Here is a 24,569-nt window from a genome sequence, read left to right on the forward strand (position 1 = left end):
TTTCAGGACATCAAACTGTACTTTGTTAAATATTCAAACGATAATATCGGTTGAAGAGGGATGGTTTTTCGTTCTGGTGTACTTCTCACGCACAGATATCAGATAGGTATAGGTTCAAACGTCGTAAAGAATCATTCGACCTGTTAGAACGAGAAGTTTTTATCACTTTTTTGCAAAAAACACGTTCAAATTTTGATGACGTCTCTTCCAAACAATCAGGCAGGATGCGTTGATTTCTAGTTGGACAATGCTTCATTATTTTCAATTTTTCAATAGTGTACACTTAAAAATTAATAGCGTTCTTCATTTGGGCCAACGCGTAGATGTACCGATGGATTGGTGCAAAAATATTGACAATCAATCGGGAAACCGCTAACCCTAACCACTTTGAAGATGTTTTGAAATGACACCCTATCCAGCCAAATCTTGCCGGAACGTAGTCCTACGTTCAAAAAATTTCAGTTTGCATAATTCATCCTCGGGTCTAAATAAAAAGCTATTCTGAAAGCCCATGCAAGTCGTAGATGTGCCAATCGGCTTTGAAGGGTTTCTGATAGCTTTGCGACAAACGAATTGTGGCTAAGCTTTCGAACTTAACCTATAGCAATCAGCCATGCTACACCAAAATCAGAGTATTACATAAAATGCCTGATGTTTTTGAACATATGCAGACTGATTTGAACGCTTCTGCGCAGTCCTTTATAAAGGACCAGTGACTAGAAATTGAACAAATTTTACCAAATTCAATTGTTTTGAGGTGTTCTTGTAATACCTAATTCTTGAAGCTGTTCGGCCAGTTTGGCTCAAAGAACGATTTTTTTTTTTGAAACACAAAAGTGTGGCACCACATCGCTGGATAAGTGGCATTGTGGTGGACAAAATTAGTCACGTATTTCACATGTTTGCAATTTTTTGCGATTTCTGTGACATTTAAGCGATTGGTTTGATTTTCACTACGTCAAGAATGGCCAAATGTAAAGTATGAGTATCACACCAAGCTTGCAAGATTTAGTCTTTCTTCGAACGCTTCACACAGATTTAACATAAAAATATCGGGTAGGTTCATAAAGTTAATCGAAATTGCTGTTTTCTGTGAAAGAAGTTTTACCAATTCTTACTTAACTTCAGTTTCCGTACAAGCACTAGCATGTTAACGTACAGCCACTAGCATTTGGTCTACGGTTACCGAGAATATCGGTGGAAGAGTTACACCGTATTTTGTTACCGTTTCCAAATTTTTGTCTTTAAAGAAAGTAGCAGTCTGACTTTCTTTCACTTCGATTATATCTATAAAATATAATGGCTCTTTGCAAAATTCAATGTTTGTTAGAGAAGATTACCAAAAGTTCTAATCACAACCTCATCGCGCAAGCAATACTGGGCATTGAGACACAATATATGTTTGTTGTGACGACTGACAGAATCGAATTTTAAGAACGATTTATTATTCATTTCTTCAGCAAGGACACTTCGAATTTTTTTTGCTCCAGCCTCTAAACGCTCCTTCGTTGTTTCTAATTTTAATGTTACGCCTGGACAAATCCCTGCGCATAATCTGTCTAGTAGTAGCTTGGTCTTTTCCCATTCAACGAATGACTGACTATAAATTCCACAAGCAATTGATGATCGACTGGAACTAAATGTTTTTCAATTACTAGATTCTTCAACAACCCAATATTATTCGCGTCTGCGGAATACATCATGCGGAAGTGCCGGATAAAATTTCCTATATTTCCTAAATTTACTTGAACTAGACTACCGTGAATCGCATAACAGTCCCATTTTCTACAGTTTTCTAAATAAATGGGACTGTTACGCGATTCACGGCAGTATAGCTATCATAACTATAACGTGGAATAGCTTACTATGTTGCAAATTCATTTCTCTTTTTTCCATAGGTATAGAGATAAGACCATGTACCATTGAATGGAACGCAGCTTATTTTTGAGCACTGGAATGATTCGAGTCCGAGGTAATGGTTTTCAGGAAATACCAAATTTAAGGGAGTTGTATTTTTTTAGAGATTACCAAGTACATATAAGAAAGGTATTTTTCCGTCCACCAGTGCTTAATAATTCGAGTGCTTGTGAAAGTTGCCTTTCTTTCACAATGGCAAAAACATCATCCGATTCCGAATAGCATTACTCTGGAAAAATACAAAAATACTTTTCTTTTTGTAGTGCAATTGCAAAGTCACTCGTGAAGACTTTGGCCAGGAGTAGCGAGATTTTATAACCCATATTGAGACCATATGTCCGCTTGTAAAAAATTATTCCTAAAAGTGAAATTTTTTGACTCATGTAGTATTTTACTACTGATATATACGCTGTCATAGTGGTCACGTAGGCTTCGTACAGCATTAGTGAGGGCTTAGAAAACTTGATTGCTTGACTTGGTTGTGTATGTTTCTGGTTAGATTTCGATTTTCTATTAACTCACGGGTCTCTATAACTTTGCTTTGTCCCGCCCACCCTGCTGTAATTCCCTCTAATATGTCATACAAAATATACCTAGAACATACACGTGTGTTTTTACTTCTATTTGGGCAATAAAATTTATTCATTTTGGCAACATAGAAATATTTACGAAATTTCCAAAAATATGCTAATTATTCCACATACAGATCAAAATGATGACGTCAACACATGCATGAAAAAGTTTGTACACAGCTATAGAATGATTCGAAAGGTAACTGAATTTTTATTGACGTAGGACTACGTCTTACCGCAGGGTAACCAAACTTGCTTCTGTCGATCGGACAGCTCTCGGCAAGCTTCTGAATATGGAATAATTGCAATCGTGTATTAATAATAATTGGTTGATTTTTGATATTTTTGATTTTGATTTCTATATCAAAATATAGTCTCGATTTTCGCAGGGTTTTGATTTTGGCAATATAGCATAAGCAACAAGCATTTGTTGTGAAATTCGAAGTCCTTTTTAGCCGTGCCAACTCAGTCAAGCTAAATTTGAAAACGTATGAAGGTCCGTCTTTAGCGGCACGAACGAGGAATTCACGTAAAACTACGAATGCGAAAAGTCACTGCCAAACGCTAACAGACTTATGTACTGATATGGATACAATCCGGCGAAAGAAAGAGTTCGTCGCTCACTTTTCTATAACGGTTCACTTTCAGGACATCAAATTGGTCTAGGTTTAATGTTCAGACTAGAAAATCGGTTGAAGGGAAGGAATGTTTTGTAAACACAACAAAATTATTTACTTTCAGGACATCAAACTGGTTTAGCTTTAATCGAAACGAATAATCTCTGATATGTTATGCTAGACGGGGACTATGTCACTTTTTTCTAAAGTCTATCGTCACGGTCCTGGGAAATAAAAGCGTGCTTGCAGGTGATTGGTTAATTTTTAATAGTACTTGATATTTCACGAACATGTCAAAAGTTCCAATGTGCAAACGAGAGATTCTCTTCGTGTCTCCTTTTTTAAGCTTGTCACAATGAATGACATCAATGCATTTCAACATAATTTTTCTCAACGATTAGCTAGCTAATGACGTTAGCAATCGCATTTAGATTTTCGTGTGGTAGTGATATTGATCATTGTACAGGTAGAGAAAACCGCTGTGCAAAAAAGTTCAATGGAAAAAATATTTATCACAACTCCAAAATAAGCAGACCTGGCAACCTTGGTCACGTTTATTTAACTGGAAATGCTATCGCTCACTGCGTCAACTAACTTATCGCCGAACAGTGCACTGTGCTGTTCTCCGCACACAAAAAATGCGAAGGAAACAGCAATAACCAATGCAACAAAAGCCGCAAGACTTTAAGCCTCCGGGAAGCCGTATATCGATAGAAGTTGATAAAAAAAAGATACCACACAAAATTCCCGATAGCCAAGGAGGCACTCTGGGTAGCACATACCTGTCCACCATTCCCGCAGACTTAACACGACACGTCTAGCTAGCTGGCCGGTGCAACGTAACGACAGCCTCATGGCTTCTAAAATCAATAAAATCCTGCGACATTTCATTCTTCCTTTTTTTTCCCCGACCGCACACGGGTGCACTTCGGGCACAGCCAATGCTACCCGACATCGTTCATCAAAAAAGCAGTGTTTTTCGCCATCGAAAGAACGCCGAAAGAACAGGGAGACAGCAGGAGCTTTCCTCTGGTGGCGACGACGGGATCCGCGGAGGGCCGCGGGAGGTGCACGTAAAAATGCGACGGCCATTACGAGTAAGCGGCAATAAAACAGGGATTTGAAGACGATGGGGCAACGATTCGGGAGCCGGCTTTCGTTGATTGATTTCACGACATTCAGATGATTACTACAATCTCACAAACTTACCGATTTCGGACGGTCGGCAGGTCAATCAGTATTCTATCCGCTTCGTTATCCCTACGAATATGTGAATTCCGGCAGCTTTCAATTCCCGGGATCTACTTTTAATATAAAACCTCACGTAACATTCAGGAATGGTACTTCATATCGTTTGCGAAACGAAAATTTCCTTGGCACACAATAGCAGTAAGAACGAAATAATATTCCTCTGCAACAAAGATGTTCGATGACAAAACACAACTTCAAAACAGCCACAAATCCTCAGATCACTATCCGGAACTGTCAACAGGAATAGCACCACCGCTGGAAAGCGAATCAAATCTGCCAAAAAAAATGCACTCTGGGTTTACAGCCCGACAGCACTTTGTAATGACGTTTTTCAATCAAAAAATCACACACTATTTCTTACACTAACTGTTCTGTATTCTGGATTCTGTGGGACCGATTGAGAATGAGAGAAAATTCGTGGGAAAGCGTGTAGCTCAAAACAAAGATAATACAAAACTAGCCAAGCAGGAAAGACAGCAACCGCAGTGAACGCGATGGCGACGGCGAAAAAGACTGTTCTGTTCAGAGTTGACACGAACACAGGCGCAACGGGCGGAGTCGACGGAGATGTTTCGACCAGTTTAGCATTGATGAGTTCAAATAAGATCCACACCAACACCGGCAACGTCCCCGCAGAAGGGTTGCGAATTCTGATTCTATACCTTCGTTGGCTTCACAGCAGCAAACGTTGCTGGTTGCTTATGCTAGCGAAACGCGGCACTACTCACACAACATGCGCTGCTGCTGCCTGTATGCATGCCTACATAATCATTACACGTTACACCACCAGGCCAGCTTCTATGTATACGCTACGAACGGTACCGCTAGAACGAACACACGCACAGGTTGCCACTGCAAAGCATGTAGAAACGTGCCGGACTGAAAACAATTTTGACAACCATCGGCTTCGTCACTGGTGGGAATGGAGCAACAACATACCGCATAAGCAGAGCGAGTAAACAAGAGGGAAAGCTACAGCCGAGCTCTCGTCTAAAAACTGCGTATGAATGAATATTTATACGAGGTTACGGTGTTCGGCGTGGATGAAGAAAATTTCCCCGTCATGAATCGACATCAAGCGAGCAGCGCACAGCATGTACGGCAGCACAGTGGTATTGTAGGCACATTGTGTGGACATTTTTTGCAGTGCGGTAAAAATTTAATAAATTGCAACGAATAATTAACTGAAATGCATTTTAAACTTCAGAAGGCTGTGCACGGATATAATTATACTTAATATCAATTTACAACATGTAAAACTTGCTAAATAATACACATTCTTGGTGAAAAAATCATGTAATTTCTGTTTTTAGACCAATCGTTATAAACAAATAGCTTTATTTAATAGTTTTATAGTTTTATTTAATAAAAGTCAAGTTAAAATTATTTTTAATTTGATTTTATTAGACAGTGACTGTTCTGCTGTCATGAAGTTACGAACAAATATGTTGTTTCTCAAGTAAGTTATATTTAACTTTTGATTAGTCGAAAATCTAGAAGAAAATAGATCTTTTGTGTAATAATAATAAAGCCAGTACAAATCATTTTCAAAGTTTACCTCCCCCCCCCCCCCCACTCTTGGAAATTGGCTTGAAAAATCGGGGAAAATAATTTGTAGGATATGAGTTAAATTTTTTTTTAGAACCAATTGTCTGTGGGCTCTACCCTCTACAGCTTGAAAAACTCGAAAAATGAATGTACGAATTGAGTTAACGCTTCTAGCACGAAATTGAAATGGAAGTTGAAATAGTGGAACTTCCGACACTCGGCCAAAAAAAATTTCTTTCGTTTGTCTTTTTGTTGGTAGATTTTTGCATGAAAAATAACAGCGTATTTATTAAAAGCAACAATAGATTTGGTTTTCACGTTTAAACTTTAAGTAAAAATGCCTAAGATCCACATTTTTTTGCTCGATTAAAATATTCTTTTCGACCACTCCCCCCCCCCCCTCAGTGGCCCAACACCGGAGGGACAAAAACTTTTTTAAATATCTGTAATAGCCTTAGGAGAAATAGTAATAACCTTGTAACACTCAGCAATCCATAACGTTGAGCCACATTTAAAAGTAAATTTTAAAAATAGCGCTTTTTCCAGCGAATAACCATTTTTATTCACTAAAATTTCAATATCATCGAATCATTAAGTTTTTCCTGATCTGGTACTTACCTTTAGCTTTGATCAAGGATTTGAATAATTTTTATTTTTATTTAAATAATTTTGATAATATGTCTATAATAGTATAGATAGAAGTAATTACAAAGCGAATTTGCTTTGAAACACATGGTTCAATAAAATTCAATATTTTGAGTTTTTGCGCAAAATGCGGATATGGTATTTGGAAAATAAACTAAATTCTACATAAAATATGTAAAAATGACGGTTACTTTCTGTTCCCAAAAAAAGATGCTCTATTTTAAAAATGCGAAGTCACATGTATTTTGAGATTTAAAGTAAATATATTTTAAAGTGTACTTGATTTTCGTCAATCTGCAAATCACTTGTTCTTTGTATGCAAATACCTAACAAAATACGATTAAAAACAGTTTCTCGAAACTTGCGTTGAATGAAAAATATGGGAAGCTGTCACACAAACCTCAAAAATTAAAAAACTTTCCAAAAGGCAAAAATGGATTAACTTTGGATGCTGTTGAAACTGAAGACTAAAAAAATAATACAATAGATCAAATTTCCCCAAATCCTACGTTTATTAAGCCTTCTACATAAATACTTTACTTACGGCAGTTGGTCGTAGCCTTAGCGGCAACTTCTGATAGGTTCATACTGTATATCTTGCCGCTCACCGCAAGTCCCGAAGGATAGAATAGCGACTTAGACATTTCCTTCTTGCTGATTATCAGACATGATTGCTGGCCGTTCAGAAACGGCCGGCCTTGAGTGATGCTCCCGCATAAAAATATCCGTTTTGGTCAGGCATTATTTAACTGTTTGGCGAGTGGCTCAGATTTCCCCGTTTAAAGCGCGGAATGCTGAGGCCATTTTGCTCTTGATCTTCTTTTTAAGCTTCGCTTGCACTTTATGGTCGAACTTCACCGTTAGCAAAGCTTTAGGCCATCATTAGACATTACCCTTCTTTATCGACAGACTTCGCAGCCGGCTGTTAGAGTACAGGAAAATTACGAGGCCAGTGTAACGATCCTATTGTCTTCATCTATCAAGCACCGCCTGGCTGAGATTCGAACATACGACGACTGGCTTGTTAGACCAGCATCGTATCTCGAGCTAACTGGGCGGCTTATTTCACCGTTAGGCGCCCGGAATCAGATTTTCGTGGAACGCTCTCGCCTTCCTCCAGAAGGGAGGGGATGTTGTAAATGTCGGATCGGTTATATTCGGCAAACACGAAGTGCCTTATGATATCTAACTTCTTCGCTCCGGGGTGGAGCTGGCAATACGAATAAAGCATCGAACGTAATTGCTTGATAAATTTCGCCATTGCAGTTGCAAATCAACTGATACCGGTGTCATTTTTTGACGTAGGACTACGTCTTATGGCAAGTTTTGAGATAGGGTGTCATTCCAAAAAATCGAAAAATGCGAGCGTCACGAAAAATGATAGGTTATGAGCGCTAATAGCTCAGCGGTTTTCCGATCGATTTTCAATATTCTTACACCAAACGATTGGAAAATCTTCTAAGAATTGGCTCAAATGATGAAAAGTATGGATTCTTGATGTTGAAAAATTGAAAATAATGAACCTATGTTTTACCAGAATTCTCGCTTCGTGATTGGTAGTTGGGAATGACGTCATCAAAGTAGAAACGCGTTTTCACGCTTCGACTTATAATTCAGTCAATTTTCAATAGATTTCCAAGATATTTACACCAATTGATCGGAAAATCGGTTGAAAATATTGAAAATACAGAAAACTATTGATGTTCAATGCGCGTCATTGAAAAATTGAATTATTTTCATATTTTTGCCCTCCCTCGTCAGTGCTTCCCTAGCACGGATGACAGAAATATATACGATATAAGCTATGGGTTAAGCTTCCTTATGATTGTATTTAATTTACGCCCATAGAATCCGATCGAAAATTGTAGAGCTTCAGCTGTTGCTGCTTCCCACGGATAAGGCAACGAAGACATGCAAATTCACCAAGCGAGGTGTTGGAACTGGAGCACTCGTTTCGCTGCCGTGATGGAATATCTGGCTGCTGAAGTTCTGGAATTGGCAGGAAATATGCTGGTCGCGACAACGAAATGATCAGAATTGTCGTCACTTGCAGCTGGCCATCTGCAACAACGAAGGGTTGAATAAATTGCTGTCCGGTGTCACCACTGCTCAGAGAAGTGTCTTTCCGTACATCCAAGCTGTTTTGTTGCTGCCCAAGAAGACGGAAAAGAAGGCTTAAATTTCCAACATATCACGTCGACAAAATGTTCTTTTAAGGACGAGACATAATGTTCATGAAGATTTGAGGAATTTTCGCTCACTGATTTTAATTCTATTTAATTCGATTGATTCTAATTGTTCGCTTCTTATCAAATAATTTTAACCGATCACCTTTCGCGCTTTAGTTCGCTTGTTGCTGCTGGTTGAGTTGGTTGTCTCGGAAGGTACCAAAGCAGCCAATAAATATTCCAGCTCCAAGTAAATGTATTCGGTCAAGCGTCAAAATGCATAAAACCATGGGTTTAATAAAATGAAATAGTTTTAGTAACATCTTTTGCATCTTCATATAAGAATTTGTTCGTTCTTCAAAGAACGGTTTTCAGTAATTGATGTAACCTAGGAAACTTGGAACTTAGGGCTTTTCACTCGATTTTTTTTAGCAACACAAATTTATCCATCACCAATGCTACAGTAATGATACGTAGCGTAATTTTTCTTTGGCAGCAAAAGGCGAACGGCTCGCTGGTAACTTTGCTCTTTTGTTCAGACTGAAATTGAAATGCTCTATTTTATTTTACGTACATAATAGAATGAAGGATCATGAAAAATAGGTGTGACCGATTAATGTCGCTTGCTTTGGTACATAACACGAGGTAAGCCGGCGAACAGCATTATTCAAACGCTAGTTGAGCTACTGCCAACATCGTTTGCCAGGGCAAACGAAAGTCACGCTCGACTCGTGCACTTTTGCAGTGTGTGTGCAGTGCAGTGTGTTGGAGCTGGAGCACTCGTTTCGTTGCCGTGATGAAATATCTGGCTGCTAAAGTTCTGGAATTGGCAGGAAATATGCTGCAGGCGACAACAAAACGACCAGAAGCATCCCACGTCACTTGCAGCTGGCCACTTGGAGTGGTATTTCATCGTGATTCAGGACCATACACGAACGGCTTCGTTGATCGCATAGCTGCTGAAGCTTTCCGGCTGGTCCGTTGCAACAAGCCGTGCCTGGTTAGCGGCTATCGGTACTCCAATTTACCGAACAGAGAATTACGTTAAGTGCGTAAGTGCAAGCTGGAGTTATGATGATCAAACAATCGGTCTTTTCAAGGGCCACACAACGATTGAAGAGTTTATTATATTTTCTTGCCCAGTTAATACCATAATAACACAGGCAACGAGGGAAAAGTTGAATTTTTCGCCATTGCGGACGGCCAACAAATGACGGAAATAAGTTTTCTGGTCACGGGCGACATTTTTTGCGACTTCCAAAACGTCTGCAGGTTGTAAATGCTTTATCAGTGTTCTTTTGTAAGCCGCAGAAAAGTTGCGCAAAATTTTCAACTTTTTGAAAACTCGCGCGTACCGTCTACCGATTACCAAAGGAAAAGCACTATTCAACGTAGGAACATATCATAAAAATTTATTTACTGTTTGGTTTAGTTACTAACTTGGTTTCGTTTTAATAAAATAGATTCAATCAATTCATGGATATAACTCCAAAATCGGTTGAGGATTGAATGTATACAATGTTACTACTAGGATAAACCACAGACTAACAGACGTAACACTTCGAACAAATTTTCTAACAAAACATCGTTTCATTGACACCCCTAAAACTTGGAAAAAACACTAGCATCACCTGATGCAGTCTTTGCGCTACGCAGAGTAGGTTGCTATAAATTTAGCAATGCTATAAATTTACTTGTATAATATCTGACATCAGCGCCAGCGCAGGCGAGCGGCGTTCTCGCGCAGCGATTATTGTTTGAGTCTTGACTTAAGCGAAAATTTGAAATGATCGTTTTTATTGACGATGGAATGAGGCTTCAGAGTTACGTCTGTTAGTCTGTGGATAAACGTTGCGTATGTAGGTTGTATACATGAAGAATCGTATTATTACATATATGCCCAAGCAACAATGTGGATTTTATTGTAGTTTTATGACGGTTTTGAAGACTAATTTTGGTCTTAAATGCCATCATAAGTGTGTATTAAAACCCAAATTGTTACTTGGGATGGATACATCCTACTATCGCTACAAAGAGACTAACGTGGTCCTACGTCACCTAGGAGGTCGTGTCTTGTACACAACCACTTTGATTTTTCTGTACACAACAGGGTTGCTACGATTGGTAATACATACGTGGATTCACCACCAGGTGGCAGGGTAACCGCATGGAAAATCGCTAAAATTAGCTCATTTTCTAATGAATACTGTTGCTATCGCAACAGAAAGACAATTTTCCTGTTCTTTAACAACGTAATATTTTATTTACTGTAGATTCTTTTAAAAAATTCCTATTGTGTATAACATCGCAATAATTAGTTCACTTTAATATACATGTACTTTATGTTTATGTATTATGTTCAGTTCCATAATGAAGTATTAATTTTTATATCACTTACGTTTAGTATCTTTTCCAAATTCAATGTTTACACTCAGTTAGCTCGATTTCGCCTTATGATTTCAACAGATCCTGATTGTTCGCTGACCGTATTGTAGTTTTAGTTTCTGTTTAGGTGTAATTAGAATATAAATTTTATCAAACCTCCAGTGATTACAATATAATCACTTTCCTAAACCACGATTGATGCAATAAAGGTACAGAACAATGTTACTACCTTTTTAGATAAACTAATTGCTTTTAATTAATTTTAATTTTTATAGTTTTAATGCACCTAAGATAAGAATTTTACTAGTTTTTAAGGTTCAACTTTTCACTCGTTCACCCAACGCTACACACTTAAAAAAAAGTACCGAGTTCGGTAAAATATCGTAAATTTTACCGAACTCTGAGCAGCAGAACGTTCGGTAAAAAAATTTCATGATGCCAAACATTACTAATGATCCGTAAACGTCGATTGGCACCATCGAATTTTACCGAACGTTCGGCTGCTCAGAGTTCGGTAAAAAAAATTAAGTGTGTAGTTCTGTTGTTTACTTTCTACTGTCATGTTTTTACTCTTCAGCTTTATCCCACCGGTTCACTGACATTACAAACGCATTACGGTTTCAACGTAATGTTGACGAAGGTGCGTCGCAACGGAACGTTGATTGTACGACTCAAAAAAAAAACGATAAATTTTTTAATAAATTTCGAGGAAACACCGATTTAGAATACGAAGGGGCGCTAAATCGCGTCTCCGCCAAAGGCGCCACAAGGTAACGCTACGGCTCTGACAGTAGGCTGTAAACCTAAGGTACTTATCCCGCTGATGGGGCTACCATCTTAGTATGGGCGAGAACCACTGTGCCCTCTTTCCTGTTAGCGTACGACAACCGGGGTTACGCACCCCAGCCGGCTCCACGTGGAGGTAGGAATAGGAGTTGCCAGTTGCCTAGAAATTTTTCAATATTTTTCTCTAGTCATCACCAAGCGTGGATGAGACGTGTCGATTGTTTAGGGTGTACGCTTCACTTATCATCAGACACATTTTCATTTATCTATACCGTGAACGCAGGTAATTCCGATCAGTTCCTAATTTCGATAACTCCACTAAAGTAGTTTAGAAGATTGAATCAAAAAGCATAGTTAAGAGGAATCCTCACGATCAAAGCAAAGCTTGCCCTTGAACCATGAATTTTAAAAATCGTCAATTTTGGTTGCGAGGACGGAATTAGGTACAGATCGAAATAAGCTGCGTTCACGGCATCGCACTTCCCACTATACGATACTGAAATCTCTATATAGCAAAAAAAGAGAAAAAGTAACAACGGCAATGTTCCTGTTTTGTTCCGTCACAAACATTGGCATTAGGGAAAATAATTCAGATTTAACTGCCAGGCATAATATTTTGTTGCAATCATACCTAACAATTAATGCCGAGCCCGCTATTGACCACCTGCTTGCCTTGTCCACACCGAATGTTTATGAATGTTAATGAATGCTACTTTACTAACACCTCGTGGATACAGGTCAATGAGTAGCAAGTGTTAATGAATAATTGTAATGATAATTTTTCAATAATAAATAAATTCCAGTTAAGGGGGATTATACTTATTATTTTTTTTTTATTTATTTTTTTATTTTTTTGGTCGTCTAACAAGGTAGACATATATACATTACAGTAACAAAATTACAATTATGAACTAACAATTTGGCAACAGATATTGAACTAACTGACTCTAAACTACTACTAACTACGATCCTACTGACTCCAGAAGCACTGCCCAGCCGAGATTCGACCATTTTTTTTTTGTATGCCAGAAGGGCATTGGGTTAAAAGGCCACTGCGACAGTCTTAATGATCGTCTTTTGTGGTAGGCCACATTTGCTGTACACAGTTTATGGATCACTCATACCCATTGATGGAGTTGAGCGGAATAGTTGTAATCCTGTGCCTCAAATCGGTATTGATCCTTTTGAGATTCGACCATACGAAGACTGGCTTTTTAGACCAGCTTCGTATCCCGAAGCTAACTGGGCGGAGTGCACCAATATATAACAAAGCAAAGCCTAGGTGCTACATCCCGTTATCGAAACTTGGCCTTCTGTTTTTAAACGATAGACTTCGCAGCCAGCTGTTACAGTACATGACAATTGCAGGGCCAGTGGCTACGATTCTATTGACTCTAACAGCATCTCTCAGCCGAGATTCGAACATACGACGACTGGCTTATTAAGCCAGCATCATACCTCGAGGCCAACTGGGAAGCAGGGAGGCACCAATATATAAATAATGTAAATAATTTATAATCGACTTGAAACAATATCATATAGTGGATTGTTATTTTTATACGGGGGGAGGATGTGGCATCCTAATATTTATACCATATCACAGAGTTTGTCTCAAATGTGTAATGTGGGTTGTTTACGGAGTAGCCAGTAGCATGTAACGAACAATCGACAACAGTTGATAGCATTCCACGCAACACGAGGTTCAAGTGAGTCGGTGCTAGCTGCTAGTTGCTGAACATGATTGTTTTTTAACTTTCAAAATAAACGTCTAACCAAAAACCAATGCAATAGTGACCTATGAGGCTATCTCACCTTTCAAACGAGGCTAATAGTACAAAGCACGGTTTGGCCATCCCTGAGAAACAGATTGATTCACATCTAATCAAATTACAGTTTTAAGTTTAATTTTTAAACCGCTTGTTCATTTTTAATAAACCTATACAGACACTTTTGCGATAACTAGAGCTTTTATTTGATAATAATATCGCTGAAATTGGTTGAGGAATTCCTGAGAGAATCGTAGCCCTTGGTTTTAAATTTTTTATACGCAATGATTCAATCTCACAAGTCTTTTATTTGCAGAAGAACTTGAAGCACCTACAAAGCTGGCTTAGGACGAAAAACAAATCTACAAGTCATATTACCCAAACATAAAGTCAACTTTGGCAGATTAGATTTGATCACTGCTATGACACTTTTATGGAACTATATTTTGTATTTCGATATCAATATTAGGAACAAATAACGAATGACGACTTGGTCGTTCATCACTATTTCGAGCATGCAGTCCTGTCGTAGAATGCTAGCAGCTACGAAACCAAATCCAATAACATGTTATAATCCTCCATAGTGCAAGTGATAGGGTCGTAAAAGTAAAGCAAACCATATAAATCGCAGCCAATAAAATCAACGTCCACCGACCGATCGAACCGGCCAGCAACCGTCCCAGTGATCCGAGCGGATGAAAGTGTCAAACTGCTAACCAAAAGCGCCCGTACCAATCGAGATAGCCTGCTGGCTGACGAAAACTGTTTCAATGCAATGCATTGGCCGTGGTGGTAAGCTTTCTTTTTTTTCAAACGTTTTCTTCTTTTGCCAATCGGAACGCCACCAGTCGTCACACTTGTGCCAGATTTAGTATCGCGCCAATCGTTTCCGGTAAGAATGGCACTACTGTGAGCTGGAGCCTACATATATGGCCAGGCAAGGCAAGGACTCTGCCCACAATAACCGCACGTGAACCGGCGAGCCGACAGGGAATTGTTATTGATATTATTATCATTTGCTATTATTGCCAATATGTACTACAAGCTAGTATGATGGTTGAAACAAGGACTAATTGATGGCCGTGGTTTAATTTTATTGGACAACATAATGACGGTTGGGATCCTTAAAGAAGGCGAGCGAATGCCTCCGGATGGCGGGTTGTGCTATTATTGTGTTATTTTTAATAAACGTAAAATTGATAGCTCTTGCACACTTTGAGAGACCATCGATAATTTTTTGTTTGTTTGTTTCGTTGGCTTATTTTAGCACCCATTAGAATTTTTTTTTTGATAGATGGTGCATCACATTCAACCAACCACCTGAAGCAATGATAGTCATTTGGGATTGTAGACCTGTGCGGAAACACAAGAAAATAAACGCAACGGATCCATCTCATCATCAACGTCGAGGTACCGGGAAAATGCAACGCCGGGCTGTCTCTGTGCCGTCAAATAGGATGTCATGCGCAGAGAGGAATACTTCAGAAATGTCAGCACCACCAGCAAAAAAAACGTTAAGGACCCTTCATCCTTATACGATTCCTGCTGGTCGTCTGCGTCGTCGGCAGGCTTGGTTCGAAGTCGAAGCATGCAGCTCCGCGGGCGGGCAAGGTGGATGTGGGATGTTGTTGGGTTTGGACTTATGGCACTTTTTGAATAAGCACGTCAAGTTGCAAAATGATAACGACGAGAAACGGGAACGAGGACGACGTCGCCACTTTTACAAACATTCACATTCCGTTTTGTACTGCTTGCTTGCTTGCTGGAATCTGCTTACTGTATGGGGGGAAAAAGATGATGATGAATATGAAAAGTGAAATGTAAAGTGGTTGGCACATCCGAGCGGAGAACCAGACCGTGTCGTTGCTGCCCGGCTGCATAGCGCCGATTGAAAATTAACTAGTGATAAAAAATGGTTTCGATGTTGGACGGCCAGGTAGCGTTCCGGTGAATTTAAATTATTTGAAAATTAAATGGAATGGTTTGTGGCTTGCCCTAGTTTATACGCAATCGTCCTGGCTGAAGAGACATGTCTTTTTAAAGAGTATTGTCAACATCAGGGTTGATGCCGTCAGGTTCGAACTTTAAGAATTAAAATGTACTTGTTTCTGCAGCAAAGAGAACCTTTATATGTGGATTGAAAGTCATTGTAATTGAATAATTTCTTAGTTATGATCATTTATTCAAGAACACAGCTTCAGCATGTCATGTGAAAGAATAGCGGATGTGTCATTTCTAGTATTCAAAAAAACTGTTGATTCTTTCATTCGACAATTGAACTCAGGAAAAGAAACATCCGCATCTATCATATGACACTGTTTATATCACGTGTGTGGAATCCTGGTATTTATACCATACTAGTTGAGCCCGAATCTTACGACCCGAAAAATATAAATGTTCAGAATTCAGAAAACTGCGGATACATTCCATTGGCCAGTGTTAGCGGAGATGTTTAATCTTTGTATTAGTTCCTTTGAGTTCTTATATTGTACAATATAGCTCTAAGATGTACATAAAAGAGTCATAGCCGGAAACTTAAACAAATAGTTTTTATGGTTGTATTGGATTTTATTTGACTGAATAAAAACTTCTGGCTGTTTGCAACATTCATGTAGTCCGATAAGAGTAAAATGTTGCTTCGAAAATTCTTGATCGTTTGCTGTCATTTTAACTCATATCCTACAAATTATTTTTTTGCCCCCCGATTTTTCAAGCTAATTTCCAAGGGAGTGGGGGTGACAAAAACTTTAAAAATAATTTGCAATTGCTTTAAGGGGCCATCCATATACCACGTGGACAGCTTAGAGGGGGGTGGGGGGTGTAAAAATGTCCACGCTTGTCCACGGAATGGGGGGAGGGGGTATGGAAAATGTCCACGTGGACAAGTTTTCTTTCCTACAAAAAATAGAAATTAAAAACATTGACCATTGATCAGTGATTGTTTTTGAGCTTAACGGGAAATTAGCAGTCATTAGCTTTTCGTCGGAGAGCCCAATTTCGGATGCAGTTTTTGGGCCCAAAAGGGGGATTCTGTTTATACTGCATTCTACTTGCGAATCTGAACACAGCGAATTAATTTTCATGAACAGAATTTTTGTTTCAAACAAAAAAACTTCTTTTGAAATTGGCAGAATCGACGAGGACTAATTATACCTTAAATAAAATTTTATCTTCTGAGGCATATGTTGACCTAAATACATGAACCGAGCATTACGAGAGCACATATCTGACATAAATCTTGTTGAAAAGATTAAGCCTGCGTTAGTACACTTAGATGTTGACTGCCTAGCCTGGATGAATTCACGAATATTGTATCGCTTGCACCAAATGTGGATGGCATTTTGCCTCAACATCAAATGCAGCTCACCACAAAAAAGGTATCCATGGGCAACGTATTTCCAAAAGGATTCGCCTTCAGAAAATTTAACGAATCACATCGTCTCGGAAAGATCTTGTGTTGTGTTGAAGTAGACGGTCAAGCTGAAGTGCTCTGGTTAGACAAACACCCCAGTAGCACACTTTAGGTCCATTTAGTTGAAGCAACCGAATTAAGACTGAAATTAGTCATATTTCGGCTACCACAACAACTTTGTAACAACCGTGCTAGTAGGGGATGCTCTGGACAAAGAAGAATCGTCAAGCTGAAACGGACTTTCTTGTAGTCAATAATAATAATTTGCAATAGAACATGAATTAAGATCCAAACACCTTACATACGGATTTTAAGACGTTGAGGAAAATTGACGGAAAAACTATGGAAAAACTCAAATTTCCGCAACGACTAAAAATTGGTATGCATTGTGTCGGTGACTTTAGACTGGAGCTTCCTTTCACGTAAGCTTTTTCAATAAATATTGCATAAATGAAGTTGAAAACCAAACTGTAAAAATGTCCACGTGGACAAACAGGGGAGGGGGGTGGGGGTTGAGCAAATGTCCACGCTTGTCCACGGAGGGGGACGGGGGGGTTGAAAATTGGTATTTTTCTGTCCACGTGGTATCTGGATGGCCCCTAACATATTTTTTAAAATTTTGCCACTTGGTCCGGTCTGATTTAACACCGACCATATGATATCGCGACAAGTAATCGAGTTGAGCAGGCGAATCGAGCAGTCGAATCAAGCAATTGGGTTGAGCAGTCGAGTCGAACAGTCAAGTCGACCAGTCAAATCGAGCAGTCTAGTCGAGCAGTTAAATCAAGCTGTTCAGTCAAGCAGTCCGGTCGGGCAGTTGAATCGAGTGGTCGAGTCGAGCAGTTGAATCGAGTGGTCGAGTCGAGCAGTTCAGTCGAGCAGATAAATCGAACAGTTAAGTCGAGTAGTCCAGTCGAGCAGTTGAAACGAGCAGTTAAGTCGAGCTGTCAAATCAAACAGCTAAGTCAAGCAGTTGAGTCGAGCAGTCTAGTCGAGCTGTCGAATCAAGCTGTCAGATGAGTCGAGCAATCAAATCGAGTAGTCAGTCGAGCAGTTGAATCGAACAATTGGGTTGAGCAGTGGAGTCGAGCAGCCGATTAGAATAGTCCAATCGAGTAGTTGAGGCAAGCAGCTCATTCGAGCAGTTGAGTCAAGTAGTCCAGTCGCGCAGTGAAATCAAGCAGTTGAATCGAACAGTTGAGTCGAGCGTCGAATCGAACAGTTGAGTCGAGCAGTCTAGTTGAGCAGATAAATCATGCTGTCCAGTCAAGCAGTCCAGTCGAGCAGTCGAATCGAACAGTCCAGTCAAGCAGTTCATTCGTGCAGTTAGGTCGAGTTGTCGGGTCGAGTAGTAAGTCAAGCAAATGTGTCAAGCAGTCGAATCGAGTAGTTAAGTCGAATAGTCCAGTCGTGCAGTTAAATTAATCTGTTCAGTCAAGCAGTCAAGTCGATCTGTCCAATCAAGCAGTTGAGTGAAGCAGTCGAATCGAACAGTTCAGTCGAGCAGTTCAGTTAAGCAGTCCAGTCGAGCAACAAATCGAGCAGTCTAATCGACCAGTCCAGTCGAGCAGTTTAGTCAACCAGTTGAGTAATCGAGCAGTGAGGTAAGGTGACTGGGAATAGAACCCATCGCAATACTACGAAAGCATGACGTCCTGTCAGGGACCTATTTTTAGTTACCGAGGTTACCGATAAGCCTCTTATGACGTCCTGTCAGAGACCCGGTTTTCGGTACAGACATAAGCCCCTTATATAGAGATTTAAATAGATTAGAGAATATGCCTAGAATGTGTTATATGTGTTGTTTACACATTATTTGGGTAGTTGCTAATAACGTGTAACTGAAACAGAGAAAGTGACAGGAATTAGGCTGACAGCTTCCCGCGATAACGGGAGTGCGGGTCAGTTACGCAGAGGATAGCAAATTATAGAATATCACAACGTGGTGTACGATAAAGTCGCGGCGCGCAATTCGATTAAAACGTGATTGAAAGTTGGATATGTCATTGGAAGATACATTCAAAATGGGCACAAATTCGCTAAATGGAGAACCATCAATGTTGTGCCTTGTGCTGAGCTTTCTGGATGGAAAAGAAAACAATCTTACGCAATATCTTTCAGATCTAATTTGCAGCCAATTTAGGAAAGGCAAATCGTGTCATTCCGTGCGGCCATCAATTAACGTACAAAATCCGGTGTCGTGAGCTTTATTCAAAATAATTCCTGTGACGTTGTACAGGAAGAACGGTTTTGCATCTGCAGTGAACACTTACACATTTTTGGAAAACGGCTCGTTTGTGGCTATTGCATACCAGCTCAGCGTTGACAGTCGAGCGCATTCCCTGCGCATCCATCGTACTAGTGGGACAAGCAAGAAGATCCAGACTACGTGTGCGGACTACCAAATCTATGCGAAGTATACACTGTCAAACATCTTCGACTGCCGGAACAATCACTGGATTCTTAACAGCTGGTTTAAGAATTTAAGCCCTTGCGACATCTATCGGTCAAAAACTTTAAGAGGGCTGTTCCTAGAATGCTGATAAGCTTAAGTAACTTACATCTGCTGACTACGAGGGGGAAAAGACAGTTTGGTTTCGTGCATAAATTACTTAACACACATTGGGGAGTAAGTTGAGCTCGCGTTACTTTTTGTTACGCAGGGGGGAGGGGGATTCTCGAGAAGAGCCGTTACAAATTTATCAAATTAAAAAAATATGGAATGTTTTTTTGCTCAATAAATCTGAGCAGTTGAAAACCATTTGAGTCCAACATGCAATATGGGGCGATGCCTAATTGCTGTTTCAACTGTGAAACTCTATGTTTTAAACCTCGATTTTACTTGATCAAACTCATTTATAATCATTCAAATCATACAGTTTGATTAGAATCCAGAATTGAGATTCCGATCAAAGTGATTTTGATAGGAATGATAGAATCGATGCGTTTCTTGAGTTTGTAAAAATAAAAAAATAATCGGATTGTGCTAGTTTTATTCAAAGAGGTAGGAGGGGAAGGTTCAGTCAATGTTACGTAATTTAAAGGGGGACTATGCATTACTTATTGTTACATACAAGAGGAAAGGGGTCAGAAAACTATAATTTTTGCCACGGTGTTCAAAATACCGTTATTAAAAAAATAAAATAGGCTATTCAAACGGAAAATGCGAGTTGGTTTGTATTGCCATCCTACACCTCTGAGCCAATTTTTAAAAAAATCGATCGACGAATTTTTGAGTTACGCCATTTTGAAGTTTTAAAGAGCAGATTGCTCATATAAAGAAAATTAAAATCTTCAATTACACTTACAAAATGAACGTAAATCACAGTCGGCATTGATTTTTTATGCAACATATGCGCATTGCCGACCATTTTAGGAATTTTACGCTGTATTGGGACTAACCGGATATGTTCCGGATTAAGTTATCGCTGTGAAAAATAGCCAGTATCGAACATGAACAAATACTTATCATGTGGCACCTCAAATTACGCCAGAATTCACTGACAGTCAGATCAACTACCTAGCACCACGTTGGTTATATATATATGGACAAGATCCGGGGAATTCCGGGAACACCCGGACAAGTGGTCAATTTCGTCCATGAACAAAAACCTATCGTGCGACACCTTAAATGACACATAAATTCAATAACTAGATCAATGGAAACTAAATCTACTATTTAGGGTTGGATTTGGTCATATCTGGACATATTTGGGGGACCTCGGGAACCCTTGGGAAGTCAATAACATAATCTGGTACATTTTTGATAATAAAGACATGTTCAGAATTGGCCATTGTGGTTCTTGGTACTCAATTTGGCTTACTTGGATCTATTTTAAAAGTTTTAGTGTGATTTAAGGTGTCGTATGATGAATTTTTGTTCATGTTCGAAATTGGTCATTTCCTAGGGTTTTCCGGAGTCCCCAAAACATGTCCAGATATGACCAAACCTGAGCCTAGATAGCCTATTTGGCTTTCATTGATCTAGTTATTGAATTCTAGTGTGATTTAAGGTGCCCCACGATAAGTTTTTGTTTATGGACACAACTGGCAATTGATCTGGGTGTTCCCGGGAGTCCCCAGATTTTGTCCATATATAACCAACGTGGCGCTAGGTAGTTGATCTGACTATCAGTGATCTAGTTTATAGATTCTGGTGTAATTTGAGGTGTCGCATAATAAGTAGTTGTGCATGTTCGATACTGGCTATTTCCCACAGCGATAACTTCACCCGGAACATTTCCGGTTAGTCCCAATACAGCGTAAAACTACTAAAATGGTCAACAATGGCCATATGTTGCATAAAAATTGAAAACTGGCTTTGATTTACGTTCGTTTTAAAAGTTTCATTAAAGATTTTTATTTATTTATATGAGCAATCTTCCCTTTAAAACTTCAAATGGGCGTAACTCAAAAATACGTCGATCGATTTTTTTAAAAATTGGCTCAGAGATGTAGGATGGTAATTCAAACCAACTGGCAGTTTCCGTTTAAATGGCCTATTTTATTTTTTAATAACGGTATTTTGAACACCGTGTCTGCGTTACGTAATTTGTGTACTACGCCTTTCTAGCATCGTCAAATGCACATCTACACTCGAGTCTTTTTTTACACGGTTTGTTTTTTTCGATTACTCAAGAACGGTGCAATTTAGGGACCATTTGCAAAATACGTGACGAATGTCGGGCCTCTCCCAAACGTATTGAGAAATAAATGAATGGTCCTTAAATAGCCCCGTTCTCAATATTCGAAAAAACAAACCGTGTAAAAAAGTACTTGAGTGTATGCAGTTACGGCAGAACGCGATCTCCACGTGCAGGAGCTCTTCTTGGTAGAAAACCTTTGAGTTACCGTAGCTCCTAATCTAGAAAGAGCCGGAAACTAACGAGCAAGCAGAATCCTGGAAGAAACGACAGTTCCGACAGAAAGCGGAAGGTTTGAAACCGGGTTAATCTGGGTGCAAGACGACATTGAAATTCCGGATAGCAGACCAATGGCCGAGCACCGGTGGCGATGCTTGGATAAACGACTTGAGAAGGATCATACGAGTTATACGAAAGCTCGAGCAACAAATGTTGATATACGAGAGCTTACGACAGAAGGTGACCTACATACACGTAGTAATTGAAGAAGTAATGGCAGGCTTCGATCTTCGACGCATCTGGTAACTTCCGTTAGGAGTGGTGCAGCATCCAAAGAAACCTAGACGGGTACAAGCTATTTGAAAGGTCCGGATCTGTTGACTCCACAGTCATTCAAGCTCCGCGAACGGGAATTCACCTACTTCGGTGATATACAAGAAATGTTCCTGCAGCTCGAAATCGGGAAGAGAGATCAAAGCGCACTGCTGTTCGTCTTCCGCAAGTCGTTAGGTGAACCGTTGATCACGGTGGCGTGCAATATCGCTATTTTCAGACCAACGTATTTTCCGGCGCAATCACAATACGTTAAAACCTAAATGCAATGGAGAACGAGCAGGAATTACTCAAGGCAGCAGCTGCGATGAAAACTAACCATTATGTCGATGACTATCTCGACAACGTCGACTGGAAGGCAGGCTTTCATATTCGCAACTGGGTTTTAAATCGATCCTCGGTCCTGGAAGCTATCGGACAGCGGATCTGGTTTTTTTGGACAAATTCTCAACCTATTTTGGTTAAAGATCGAAGATGTCTTTTACTTCAAGCTCAATCTGCAAGTTGATCTGAGATCGCTGGTAGAAAGTGACTTTTTTCGAATGGTGATAAAAAACTAAGACAGCTGATTGAGTTTGATAAATTTCCCATGGAAGGTAATTATATTAGCTTACTTGCAAAAAAAATCTACAGTTCTATCAGTCGAACTCTAACTATGATGGCGAAAACAGTGAAGCTGCTACGTTCAGAAGTGTGCGCGTTCAAAGAACGGTATCCCATCTCGTCGAAGACGGACATCGTGCGTCACTTTGTGGACGCTGGATACACCTGTTCCGGCATTTACAAAATCTTGGCACTATTGGACAACAATCAGAGCATGGAAAGAAAACACGGTTCCCGACGGCCGACAACCTTGAGCGACAAGAAGCTCCAAAGGATGCTGGGAGGTCGGTGCAATCGGCCAAATAGCGAAAAAGTACCTGGCGCACATGGACATATATGTCAGGAAGTGGTGGTCCCGTCCACTGGTCTCAGGGCTGCAGGTAATGACGCAGCGGCAGTGGCTGAAAAAGACGTCCGAGCTAGAACACATCCTTTGGACTAAGTTATCCGGAGTAGCGTCCTGTCCGCTCACTACCTGCATGTTGCTTCTCGCGCCCACGAAACGAGGGCATATAAAGAAAACATGTTCTGCAGTTTCTTATACATCGCCGCATTCGGGACACGCTGGGGACTCCGCATGCCCGAACTTGTGCAGATACTGTCTAAAACAACCATGCCCTGACAGAATCTGTGTCAGGTGGAAGTTGACTTCACCGTGGCGCCTGTCGACCCACCCGGATACTTCCGGGATAAGTCGGTGTGTCAACCGGCCCTTTGTGGAATCAGACCATGCCCGCTGCCATGTGGTCATCGAGGCCGATCTTGCGGTACTTCGTATGCCTCTAGTTCCACGTTGGTTGAAGCACTCTTCGTACTCACTGATGATGATCCTAATAGGCATCATACCCGCTAAGACGCAGATTGCGTAGCTTTTGGTTCTTAACACCGATGACCACACCGGCCCGCCATACCTGAGTATGGACTGGACCACGTTGGCTAAAAGCCTTCGCTTGCTGCCATATACCGCAGAGCTATTAGACATCATACGAGACAATGCCGAAATAGCTGTGGAAGCCTTCTTGCAGGCATAGTCGACGTGGCTCCCGAACTTGAGCTTGTCGTCGCCCATGATTCCTAGGAGTTTTAAGGACCGCGTTGACGAAATAGTGCAGTCCCCGACGCTGAAATTTGCTTGCTGCACCGACTTGCGGTTGTTCGCCACGATAACCTCCGTTTTATGATGCTCTAGCTCCAGCTTCCTGGAGCACATCCAATCTTCAACAATGCTTATAGAGTTGGCAGCCGTTATCTCAACTTCTCTGATAGATTCACCGTAGACTTCCAAGGTGATATCCGCAAAGCCGACAAGCACAACCCCTACCGGGAAGTTAAGCTTCAACACCTCGTCATACATGACGTTCCACAACAGCGGGCCCGGTATGAAACCTTTCGAAACCCCTGTGGTGATTGGAACGCACTTTTGGCCCTCCTCCGTGTTGTAGCATAGTACACGATTTAGGAAATAATTTTCCAGAATCCTGTACAGCGACACCGGCACTTAGACGTTCCAAAGCGAGTTGGCTATGGAGTCCCAACTAGCGCTATTAAACGCATTTCTCACGTCGAGTGTGATAACTGCGCAATAGCGGATACCTATCATCTTGCGCTGGATTGCCACCTCGGCTGTCTTTTTTTTTTGTATGGGTTTATCACTTTGACCACACCACGGCTGTCTTAGTGACAGATAAGATGGCATCCACCGTA

General features: G+C 40.3%; 1 protein-coding gene across 7 annotated transcripts in view; it reads right to left on the reverse strand.

Moving 5' to 3' along the window:
• LOC128738316 (poly(rC)-binding protein 3) overlaps positions 1–4,901 on the reverse strand; it is a 286,215-nt gene extending 281,314 nt beyond the window's left edge. For 4 of the 7 annotated variants that reach the window (XM_053833361.1, XM_053833360.1, XM_053833359.1 and 1 more), the window contains exon 1: positions 4,719–4,797. The gene's annotated coding sequence lies outside the window, so the exon portion shown is untranslated. The other 3 variants (XM_053833358.1, XM_053833357.1, XM_053833356.1) reach the window with 3 other exon arrangements.
• Between the last annotated feature and the right edge of the window lie 19,668 nt (positions 4,902–24,569).

Source organism: Sabethes cyaneus, chromosome 2 (assembly GCF_943734655.1).
Source record: "Sabethes cyaneus chromosome 2, idSabCyanKW18_F2, whole genome shotgun sequence".
NCBI lineage: Eukaryota > Metazoa > Arthropoda > Insecta > Diptera > Culicidae > Sabethes > Sabethes cyaneus.